General features: G+C 33.9%; 2 protein-coding genes across 3 annotated transcripts in view; one reads left to right on the top strand and one right to left on the bottom strand.

Moving 5' to 3' along the window:
- LOC131847919 (autophagy-related protein 16-1) overlaps window positions 1-12,045 on the top strand; it is a 187,034-nt gene that overhangs the window by 55,423 nt on the left and 119,566 nt on the right. The window lies entirely within an intron of this gene.
- Window positions 1-12,045, bottom strand: part of LOC131847918 (uncharacterized) — a 63,679-nt gene that overhangs the window by 36,938 nt on the left and 14,696 nt on the right. Inside the window, exons 2-3 of the mRNA XM_059197633.1 lie at window positions 10,069-10,114; window positions 387-426 (exon numbers count right to left, since the gene is read on the bottom strand). The gene's annotated coding sequence lies outside the window, so the exon portion shown is untranslated. The remainder of the gene's footprint in view (window positions 1-386; window positions 427-10,068; window positions 10,115-12,045) is intronic.

The following is a 12,045-nucleotide window of genomic DNA, read 5'->3' as shown; positions in this document are numbered from 1 at the left end:
TCTTGATTGCCGAAAAGTTAATACTTATACTAGAGTGTACGTAGCGTATCTTTATAATAACGTTTAGCAAAAATATTTCTATCTGCATTAGTATATCGATTTAGTTCTAAATCGTGTTTTAATAATATTTATGAAAACTATACGATTTTATCTATATATATTAACTTCGCAATTATATTTTTAATTTATGAAATTATTAGTTTGCTCCGCATCTCACAGCAGTTATAGGAACGTATCCGTGAACAATCGCCCGCTAGAGCAGAGCGTGTTATTTTCCGTAAATTTGCTCTAAGTGCTTCCTCGACATCTAATAAGACATAATGACGTGTTATTTCTGAGGATTCACGAATTCCGATCGCAGAAAGTAAGGTGGCACGGTCACTAACCTGTGAACTATACCACTATCCTCTATCGGGCGCCGCCGTCCTGTGAAAAAGAGAAAAAAAAACATTAATTACACAGTTAGTTCTTGAGCATTATTCAATTACGACCTACTGAATTATAGACAGATGAAACGTAATCACACGGTGTACTCGCGGAATTCTACATGCGTGTGTATATATGCTTAATCGTGATTCTCATTCAGGAACCGTCTTAGTTCCCAGTATCGATGTGTAATTACGAGCACTACGGTCTCAAGTATTTCCCGGAATCAATCCAATAATGAACACTCTTTTCTATTTACATAGAAGCCGCAGACATAGTCGAGTGAAGCTATTCGTATCAGAACACTCTACGCTAAGTGTAGATGCGATTGTTCACGTGTTTATGATCATAATAACATCAGATAAACGCAAACCTGCCTATTATGTAACACGCTATCTAAACTATCCTTTACTAACTGCAAATACCATAATAATTTGTGGGAACTTGAATTTAATTGAAATGTTTGTACCTATTGTATTTGTGTGTTTAACTTCTTGGTATAAATTCTCGGTCTACACTTAATGATGGCAATAAATAGCCTAAATAATTTTAGATATAAATATGTGGTAATATATTATATTTATTATACTAAATGCTTAAATTACCCTTTGTGTCCCCATGGTAATTATTTTATACTACGATGATGGCAAGCATATGGGCCATCTGATGGTAATATAAAATAAGTAAATATATTAGATAAAACCGATACAGAGGGCGACACGGGCTTTAAATTGTTATAACATAAAGTGATTATTGCTGTTTAAGGTGAATATATAATGTGATAATAATAGTACTACTCTTTATATTCTACAGTATAAATATTAAGAGCAGACGTATTTCCTGACATGTTGCCATGTGTATATTTAAATTTCTAAATCTTTTGTATTCCTAAGAGACTTTCTCGTTTGTTTAATTTACATATTAACAGTATCAGCGTACCCATACCGTTTGTCGTACGACACCTGAATAAAATATATTTAATGATAATTTCCATTTTCTTTCAGGTAAAACTGCATATTTTTTTATTGGCCAAGATAAAAATAACTATTTCAGGTATGTAATAGGTTTATGTTTATCGATAATAAATTGGGTGGATTTTTGTGGATTAAGAAGAAAACCTTTGTTATGCAGAAAAATTAAATAGAATGAAAACCTATGGAAATAATTCTTGACATGTTTAATTGATGTACATTTCAAATGTATATACTAATTGTAACCCCAGGACAATTCACACGGCACCATCTAGTCCCCAGTAAGAATGTGTTATAGGAGTACAAAACGGATAAAAACATCAATATTTTTTTATGTATGTACAAAGAAAACACCCAGGCCAATACAAACAATCATACTTATGAATACAAATATTTGTACTCTCCGAGGAATTGAACCCGCGTTCAACGTAAGTAAGGCAGTGTGCTATATAATATGTATATAATTACACCTATTATCTGCCTGACCATTTAAAGCTTAACTGCTTCTTATTCAAGACTCGATGGCGATCATTCCTAAGTGTATAGTTATTTACAATTTACTAGCTTCAGACTGCGACATCTTCGCTTGACCCAAATATCTTTGATTGGGATAAAAATAGCATATGTAAGGAGATAGGCTATTTTTATAGCAATTAATGAACAGAATCACAAAGAAGGCTCTATATTACGTCTACGTGTAAGCTATATTTGACAATTAACTAAACTGTATAGACAAAAGTAACAAAAAACTCTATATCACATTCATTCTATGAGTATTTTACAATTAGTAACTATTGTTAACTGTTGTTATTTTAAGATTAGGTAATTTTAATGTATATAGTTGTCCGTTTAAAACATTAAAAATACAGCTTAATTATTTTTTTCACAAGTCAACGATATTTTTATCAGTATATCTTACGTAAGATACTTTGCTATTATGATAAGTAAAAATCGTCTCAATTCTCTTAATAGTCATTGTTTATTGTCCGTTATGTATCTTAGTATTCTCAACAATGAAATGAGGACTTTTTATGTTTCCGTTTCAATTGTAATTAAAGTGTGGTTAGGTATAAAAAACCTATTTGTACGTGTCACTTTACATCGACCGCACGTCATTTAAATAAGACACAGGCCACTTATCTTATGCCAACTCAATTTTCTCAATCTGTTCCATTAATCAAATCAGAGCACCTGTGTATACATTACATCATTTGCAGTACACTCATCACTTCCCACGCCTGGGTACGTACATATAGAAAAAGTCACTGATCAGTCAGTAGCTAATATTCTTGCCTCGTCCACGTGTTCATTGAACCTTAAAAAAACTCGTACTCCCATAGATTGTGTGGCTAAGTAAGCACGCTCGACTGGCTTGCAATTGCAATTTCACAATCAAATAATAGATAGATACAGGCAGTGGCAGCCAACAAACCAAACTTGCATGAATTACATTTCACCGCTGGGAAGATAAAAATAAAATGGGCGTGAAATTAATATTAATGAAAATGTTATTATTATTTTTATGACTACTACCTGCGGGTTTATTTTATTTTCTTTGAGTCCAATTAACATATACGTAAATAGAAAGATTCATTCTCTCTAGATTAAAGATTTTCATATTATCATATTAATATCTATTATTTGTTAAATTATTCAACCTTCATAATATATTGTATAATATTCTTAAATACATATTTAAATATTTATCATTAAGTCTATTTCCGGTTGTAGTTTTTTCGACTGCTCCTAGGCTTAGATACTAATTGTTACTGCAGTTATTTATTGCAGCTATTGTAACAAAGTAAATAACTTGTATAAATAACTGTAATTAATTATTTCAAGACTATTTGTTTAGGATTTGGGACCAAAAATATAAAACAAAACGCTTATTTTTAGTGGTCGTCATTGGTCGTTTCGGTTATACAGAAACCCTCTTATTTAAGCACGAAGGCACTCAGAAAGACTCCATTCTAAATTATATTCATAAGAATCTATTTGTTTACTTATTTTTATGCAAAGTTATACTTAGAAGACGAATTAATATGAGTAAATAGGCATATGTACAGAAGTACAATAAATACTACTATGTACTTAATACTTACTTAGTACTATGATAGGTACTTAATAAAATATTCTGTGTACATATAGATCTACTTATATCCAATAAATTAAGGTTAAGTGTATAGTTACTTCATTAAAAAAACTACTACGTTAGTTTATATATAGACTTTACCTATAGACAACCAATTATTATTAATTTTATTTGTTTGGCTACTATTCCGATATTGACCTCCTGTTTTGTAATAGAATATATTTTTAGATAGCCATATAGATTTATACAGAATGAACCGACGGCCTATGCAGATGAGAATGGTTCGAATTAAACACAATGTTATCAACTGCAGGTAGTCCAGGTAGTCCCAGACCTGTGTTCTTGTAATATATAATAATTACAAGTATATTTCCAGAAAATGACATACAACTTCATGTGAAATTCTAAATAGCAAAAAACGCTAGACGGTCATTACCTTTTAGTAGATAAGTTCCAGTTTTCAATCCAAATAGATTCAAAAGTAGCAGTATTTAAATAAATCTCAGTCATGGTGCTTTCTCTCATCGTTCAATCTATTTGACACACAAATCGCTCCTTCAGTGCAGAAAGGATGGCCCGTTTCCACCACGAACACTAATGTTTCTAATACTCTTCTCTTACTTCATCCATCAATGTCGCGACCACCTACTGACATTCACACTAGGATCGTGAGGAAGTGTTTTTATCGATAATACGCAAAGGAGCTATTACTAAAGGCGCACACGTCGGGCCTTTCATGCACTGTTTTAAACTAGTTTAATCTTGAGCAGTAAATTTGCAGTAGATAACGCCAGCTAAAGAACATGGACGTTCTTACTTGAATTCGTGCTTCTATATATTACTGTAATCAGGTGCATGCGATTTGATTTCGCCACTTGTCAAGGATCCATAAACATTCACGGTATACTACCGCACTTTATCATAAAATTAAGTAATAAACTTTTAACTTAAAGCACGATTTCGAATTACATTTCCATAGCACAACAAATAGTTTTACTCTTTTACGAATGTCCTTTGCACTTGTTCGAAGAAAGGAAGTGGGGTCGACAACCTGTCAATATTGACTCATCTCAAAGCGGTATGCGCCTAAACACACATTTACTACCTACTTAAGTCACCAGCACAGATGTTACAAATTTATTACACCATGGGTAAACGTAAAAATAAATAGGGCTCATATTTCACACATTCAATATGTTTATAATTTTAAATTCATATTTAGTATATATAAATCATAATATACTTTCTAATAGTGGTGTAGGGTAGTGAGTCAGGAATAGGTACGCTAGACATTTCTGTCTGTCTGAAAGTTCAACAGTTATCTTATCTGCAAAATGCTCATCACAAGATAGAGGTATTATGATAAATACTCCACATTTCTGCAATATGTCACGTCCCACGTCCGCTTCTGTGCTTAGGCTTTGTCATAAAGTAACTCCAGTCTCGTTCGCTTCTATACATACGTTACATTATTCTTACATCACGCGACAATGACTAGACTCAGGCGTTTCTGCCGCTCTGTGACCCTTCATTAAGTTTTTAGTCAGTAGAGAGAAATTTTTGCATCCGTTAAACTCATATTCAATAATGTTGAAGTATTTCATAACATAGGTACCTAATACGAGGACATGTATATAACAAACTTCATAATATATAAAAAGGTAAACTGTAATAGGTATGTGTATTCTAAATGTCAATGCTCTGAATTAAAAAAACTATATCTAACTGAACATTTGTTTGAAGTTGCGTTTTATATAATTCGATTAACTTTCGTAAATCAACCGTGGCCTTGCATCGGCAGGGGAGACCGCCACGCTATTTTACAGCTGAATCTACGTGATGCCACGCAGCTTTTAATGTCATCGTTCGACTGGATTGGATTGCTATGTCGACGTTTTTCAATGGAAAACGTGATTTTGTATCAAACCATACGTTCGCTATGAATCTATGAGTAGGCCTGGTCAGTTTGGTTAGTACAACTGGAATATAAAAAACTACATACAGGAAGGTTTTCCACAACCATGAAGAGACACTTCTCTGAAAAATCACTGATCTGACTAACGTGATCATTAGTTATAGGTTCTAGGGTGTAAAAAAAGTCTCTCTCGATGACTATCTACACAGTACAGTGATACAATGTAGCTAGTGGATATCATATCAAAACAATTCCTTATAATACAATCGGTACAGCTGCGACTTATAAATTATCAAAGAGTAAAATTCTCTACTCTACTTCATAGTTATCCCATTAATTAAGAAAATGTGTCAAACTATGATTGAAGCGACATTGATTATTTTAAACGTTTTTTGTTGAACTTGTATGTGATGATACAAAAATAAGTGATACCAAATACCTTTTATACAAAGGTCTAGTCCCTTTATAAAAGTTAAAAGTCTGTAACCAAGTCGAACTTTCAGCTGTTATGTGACACTTACTCTAAAACTTTTACCTGCTGGCTACAATTGACACATCTCAAGGACAGGAGCGGTCACCGTAACTGCCTGTGTACAAAGTAACTGTATAGCTACCGTACGACACGGACCGCCTACTACCTTGTCGCTTCTTAACCACCAACGGGAAATGCCGGCCAACATCACCATCGATGACGATATCGATGAACTCTTCTGCCAGTCACCGCATTCAATTTCCTGGAGGAACCGCACTGTTTCGTGACCGCAACGCACAAAAACAAATGAACGTCAAAACTAACAGGATTATTTCATAGTTAAGAATCACATACGAAAGTAAATCTTTCCCGTTGAAATTAGCTCGCCAGACTTCGCTTGAGCCTCCTCATTTTGCATTCTACAGACATACTCTTTCTGTGTCATTTCTGTTCGAGTTATTTGCCGTGGCGGTTGCTAAGTGAAATCGTTGCGACGATCTTTTATTCTCCTTAATGCAAGTTGTTTCGGCTCTTGTTCGGGATCCTACTGTGACATCCATTATAATTCCGAATGAACGTGGAAGTGTACAAAGACGGCTTTGTGCTCGCCATAAATATTTATGAGTAAGTGTCCATTTTCTACACACGTGGGCTGGTGGATACGCACGGCATTGTCGTCCTAATTGGACGTCTGTAGGCGCAAATTTGTTTTACATTGACAGAAATGTCTTATTTATATTACGTGTCTTTGTTTTTAGAGCACTTTATTATTATTATTCTTTAAAATATTTGCAATTTCTCTGTGAAATTTCCTATACATTTATTCCCATTAACATTAGTATAGTGATCTACCTACTAGTGACCTCCTTGACATCAGATAGATTATATAATGATAAATTTATTGAAGATACTGATCCTACTTTCTCTTAACTAGTTTGTTGAGACCTCTAATAAGAAAGTAAAACCCCGCTATGCTAGCGCTCGCCCGTGTCCTGATGACATACAAATTGTTACGATATATTATGCAGAAATATTGATTCTACTATAATTTACCTACCTTTTCTATGCCAAATAACCTCAAGTCAACCACCATGCCGTTCGGTTAGCCAAGTATTAGCAGGTTAATATCATCCTCTTATGGAGATAAATGTGTGCTTTAGTAAGGCTTTAATTAATATGTTTGCGTATTAAACATATTAAAGCCACTAAAGGTTCAAAACTTAAATTTAAAGTTTATCATTTTTCCTCTCTAACTGTTTTTTTAGAATATATTAATCTATCTAATCGATTCAATTTTTATCACAAATATCATTACAGATATATTGTAATTATATTCCTGCAACACTTTTGTCGATTCGAATTGCTTATTAATTATGTATTATAAAATCTATTAATCACAAAATGTAGTCGATTATATCTATATATGGTGCCCGTGGTCGCCAGTGACCCCAATGCTATACCTGTATAGCCGCATATTCTCCGTATGTGGTACACGGGAACGAACGGTAGTATGACTGGCCAGTCGAGCACCGTGTCGTATCCACTCTGCCTTCTGACCTTCTGCATGTTTTTGCTCGACATACCTATTTCTTGTAAGTACGAGTATGGTATGTTTGTTCCGATTCCTACAGCTATATACTAGTAAGTCATTAGTGAATAATGAGCATGAATCGCTAGTTAGATGTCGGTTATACGTTTTCGAACTTCTAAGTATTTCTCGATGCCTGGCTGTATATATTGTATATATATGTATATATTGTATATTTTTATACTGTATCGTAGCTAAACTTGAATAAACTGATATTTTTTTATAATATTTGCTATCATTATATTTGCATTTGGTCTATAAAAAACTGTCACCGATCTTTTTAAATAAATTAATACATACATTGAATAAACATATGTATATTTATCACGCGATATTTTCCCCAAAACATGCCGATGATACCTTTTTGTAAAACTGATTAAAGTCATCAGACAGACATCGTCGTTACCTTTGTAATTATGTAAAGCCAATTATTCGTCGCTTTATGTTGTCCAAAAAAAATCACCAATTGTGTGTCTTCGATAAAGGTTCGAAAATTGTTTGTCAATAAAAAAATTACGAATGGAACATGAACAAACTTGCATTACCGATCACGACGTCTTAGCAACACAGATGACCTACATACGAGAAATTCTGCCAACACCGGCGACGACGTCACGTTTCCCATGTTTAGGATTGTTTATTGAAGTCATGATGTGACCTTAACATTGTATTTTACGATTGTCTCGTCACTGGTCCGAGCACTGACATTTCAATAGGGAAGGTGAGCGCGGGTCGCGGCGTGAGACGCAGCACGAGCGCCCCGGCACGTCCTGCCCGCACAGCTAACATCCGCGCCCATTCCACACCAATTGTGCCCTACTGTGAGCGTCACACATAGGTTTGGTATGGTATATCTTCGCGACTGTTATCCCTGATAGGATATTAAATGCTTTGTCAATCGTCAGACGTCGTGGTAAGCTCAACATTCGGTATACCTATATTTTGCTCGTCATATTTTAATTCAACGCATGTGTAACAACGTTTGGAGACACTACACATATCTCTCGGATTCATTAAGTTTGTTACTAATGTTTCCATCACCGGAAAACAGTCATTAAAATTTATTCCTCTCTCCTTCTGCTCATTGTTTATAGTTCAGTTTCAAGAGTAATCTAATTGATTCACGACTAAGCATCTATAAGTAATCGAGATCGACTTTGTTATAAGTATTTCTAAAGTAACTCTGCAATACAGCGTAATTTAATCTTTACTATAAAGTCTATTTTAATTTCCGCGTTGATATGTCCACTATGCTTTAAACTGAAATAGGATTAATTTTCAGTTGAGCCAAGGCGATTGCATTCCTGGCTGCCAGCGGAAGCTTATCGGCGTCAGTGTTGATTTAAATTTGCATCTCGTATATTCGAGTCGCCGCGTCGATTGTAGGTGCTCACGATTTAACGCTGGTATTAATGCATTATTCAGAGGGGTTTTCATTAGACTGTCGATATCGGTGCGCAAGATCGCGCTCTCGTTAAAATGTACGGATGGCATGACGAGTGCTCGTATTGAACAGGTACTCACAGCTCGGCCCATGTCAAGCACGCGATGAAACATTGCGGTTCATAGATATTATTGACACGACTAAAACATACTAGTCTCAATATTACCTCACTAAAACACGCAAAATTGAGTATTACCTACTGCACATTGTTGTGAATATTTCATTCTAATATCCATGTACCGTTTTCTACATATTCAGATATGAGTATCTACAGGCATAAATCAACGTTTACAGTAAAATATTAAGTGTTGTATATAACTAGGCACTGTGACATCTCTTTCAAGAGTGAAAGATCATCATAAAGTATTTAGTAGCTGTGAAGGGTGTTTTCTAAACGCACGGTTGTTTCATAGCTTATTGTTAATGAATGGCATATACCGTTTGTTGACTTATGGACTAAGCTACCTACTCTACGCAATTTACTAACATGCTTAGAATGAAGAACCTTGCCCTTTATAATGTCACACAAACGTTTAACACAGCAGCAAGACTAATTAAAATCCTAGTTTATAGCTTAACCAGTTTGAAAGAAACTGGTGCGGTACACGAAGACAGGTTTTCTCACATATGATACTAAACAACACACTCGCGGATGTGGTATACTTATGTACAGTATTAACCAGTGCACATCCTGTACATACATTATCCTCAATAATACTGCATCAATCGATTATTAATTTTAACATAAATAATTAAATACTGCTGTATATTATGGTCTGTTTTTAAAAGCAATGTATACATTACATGGATTGCTATAATACGATATATTTTTATTATTACATTCTTTCAAGTATGCTTGTTATAGTTTCATACAATCTTTTTACAGCATTATGCAGAAAAAAACTAGCTATGAAAATTCCTAGTGCATCTTTACTCTAACATATTTAACTGACCAATAAGATTTTTATCTCAACATCGGCGGCTGGTACTAACAAGCCGCTAAAGTAGTATAAAATTTTATATACCTTATAAAACATACATTGAACCAATCTCATAACTGACTGCTTGTAAATCCCAAACTAATAGAGAAATACGAAGTCATTGACACGTAATTAACAGTAATAATAAGCAAGATAATAGTGCCGCTATGTAATAATTACCTTGTCGACGCCTCGACCCCAGTGATGTCCGTCTAGCCTGGGACACCTGCAACAACATACGTGGTTCTACATTAATTAACTGTACCATATAATATTACTTCACATAGGTAATGACAAAAAATTATACCATTACATAATGAATAATGCAATATTTTACTGAGATTGCATTTATATCCTTTATTACTGATCATCACAACATTAACATCTATGAGAAAACATTAAATTAGTGTTTTAATACAAGTTATTCTAAATAATATGTAGAACAGTTCATTTCTAAAGTGGTTTCGGAATGAATAAGTATAATGTAAAAAAATATGTACATTTTAATATTTACACATATAGACTATTTTTATAAAATGTATTTTTTGTGAGTCACGTCCACGGCCCATTGGACATAAGTTTTTTTTTATCTAGCAGGTACTTGTAACATTCTAATGTATTTTATTTGTTATTACTGCGTTGTGATCTTTTGCTTCAACATTTTGTAACCTTTAGTAAATGTGGTTTGTTAGTCAATACATATTACAACATTATTGTATTCTTTTGATAGTGCTAATAGGAACTGGAACTGAACTAGGAGAAAGACTGATGTGAGTAAAATGTTGAATGTCTAAGTAGAATTTAAATCGAATCTGTTTCTGATATAAAATAGCGATCCATACATTCATGTGTTTGAAAGTATTAAGTAAGATATAAATGCAGTGTCATACATATAGGCATAACGTCCTAGTTTGTAGTAATGAACACGTCAAAACACTGCTATGAGAGGCACAGTATTTACTATAATGGCCTAATATTGAATCAACTTGTAAGAATAAAACGACATTGGCAACACCTAACAATAAAACCGGAAATAAAAAATGCACTGTATAGTATATACATATGTATTTAACAATATAATGGTTTAAGAAAATTAAAATAATAGACAATATCATTTTCATTTAATCAGTTCGTTTAAAATATAATGTATTTCCCCGCATCCACGCCGTCCATACCTTTAATAATTTATTATCTGCCCGTTTTGGTCTTATGTTAGACCAAAGGTGTTGGACCACCGCTTCCTCTTTTTCAGACTATGATGATCATATCTTAGTGTTTGAAGAGTGCGAACGTCGTTAATCGAAAGTGAGATATTCATCACTTTTTTAAAGCATTAAATGTTTTAAAAAGAGCCTTCATGACATGTAAGTTCATAAGTAATGCTATTATAATATTGATAATTATTTTAATAACAAAATAATTATTATGCTCTCATTGGTGATCTTCATATTTGTATCTTTTTTTTACCAATTTTAACTGACCTATTGTATGCTCTTGGACATGGAGAAACTTATCAATAGATTTTTTGTAACAACTTTATCCACAATAAAGATGTTTGTATTTTCATTTCAGTTCAGTGCAATTTAGTCTTATTTGTTTATTATCTTTAATACATAGTCATTGAAAAAGGTTATATATACTCTATCGAGACTGATCTCTTCGGATTTCGCATAATGACGTGCCTGTGAACCAACTGTCGTGTAATGTCGGACGCATTCATGTAAACAAAGCACAACACTGACCGGGTTAACCTTGAATGGTAAATGTGTGGAGTTTCGCTCAGGAAAAATATGCCATTGATGCAGGCAAACAGCGTGCGTGCCCCGGATAACGGTCATCACAAACCAAATAAGTGGTTTAACACCGTACGCAGAATGATAATGTTTACGGCGACGATTATCACGCGATCGCGTTGCCCTATCGACAGTGACCTAACGCCTCAAACCCACTTTCTAACGTTACGTCCTTGAACTATAAGCGCAATCGGAAACATATCGCTATTCTTGTAGTAGTGAATAATACTACTTTTACTACTATATTCTCAGTGTTATTTCACTTTCTGTATCAAGCTACGTAAGCTTTGATAGTCAATTAAGATCAATGATGCGATAATAGTTACAATATTGCTACATTTAATGTACCCAATTACAGTAGGGT

The sequence above is a fragment of the Achroia grisella genome, unplaced genomic scaffold (assembly GCF_030625045.1).
Source record: "Achroia grisella isolate CSIRO2021 unplaced genomic scaffold, CSIRO_AGI_Agris_v1 utg544, whole genome shotgun sequence".
NCBI classification, from domain to species: Eukaryota; Metazoa; Arthropoda; class Insecta; order Lepidoptera; family Pyralidae; genus Achroia; species Achroia grisella.
This window is presented reverse-complemented; position numbering and strand designations above follow the sequence as displayed.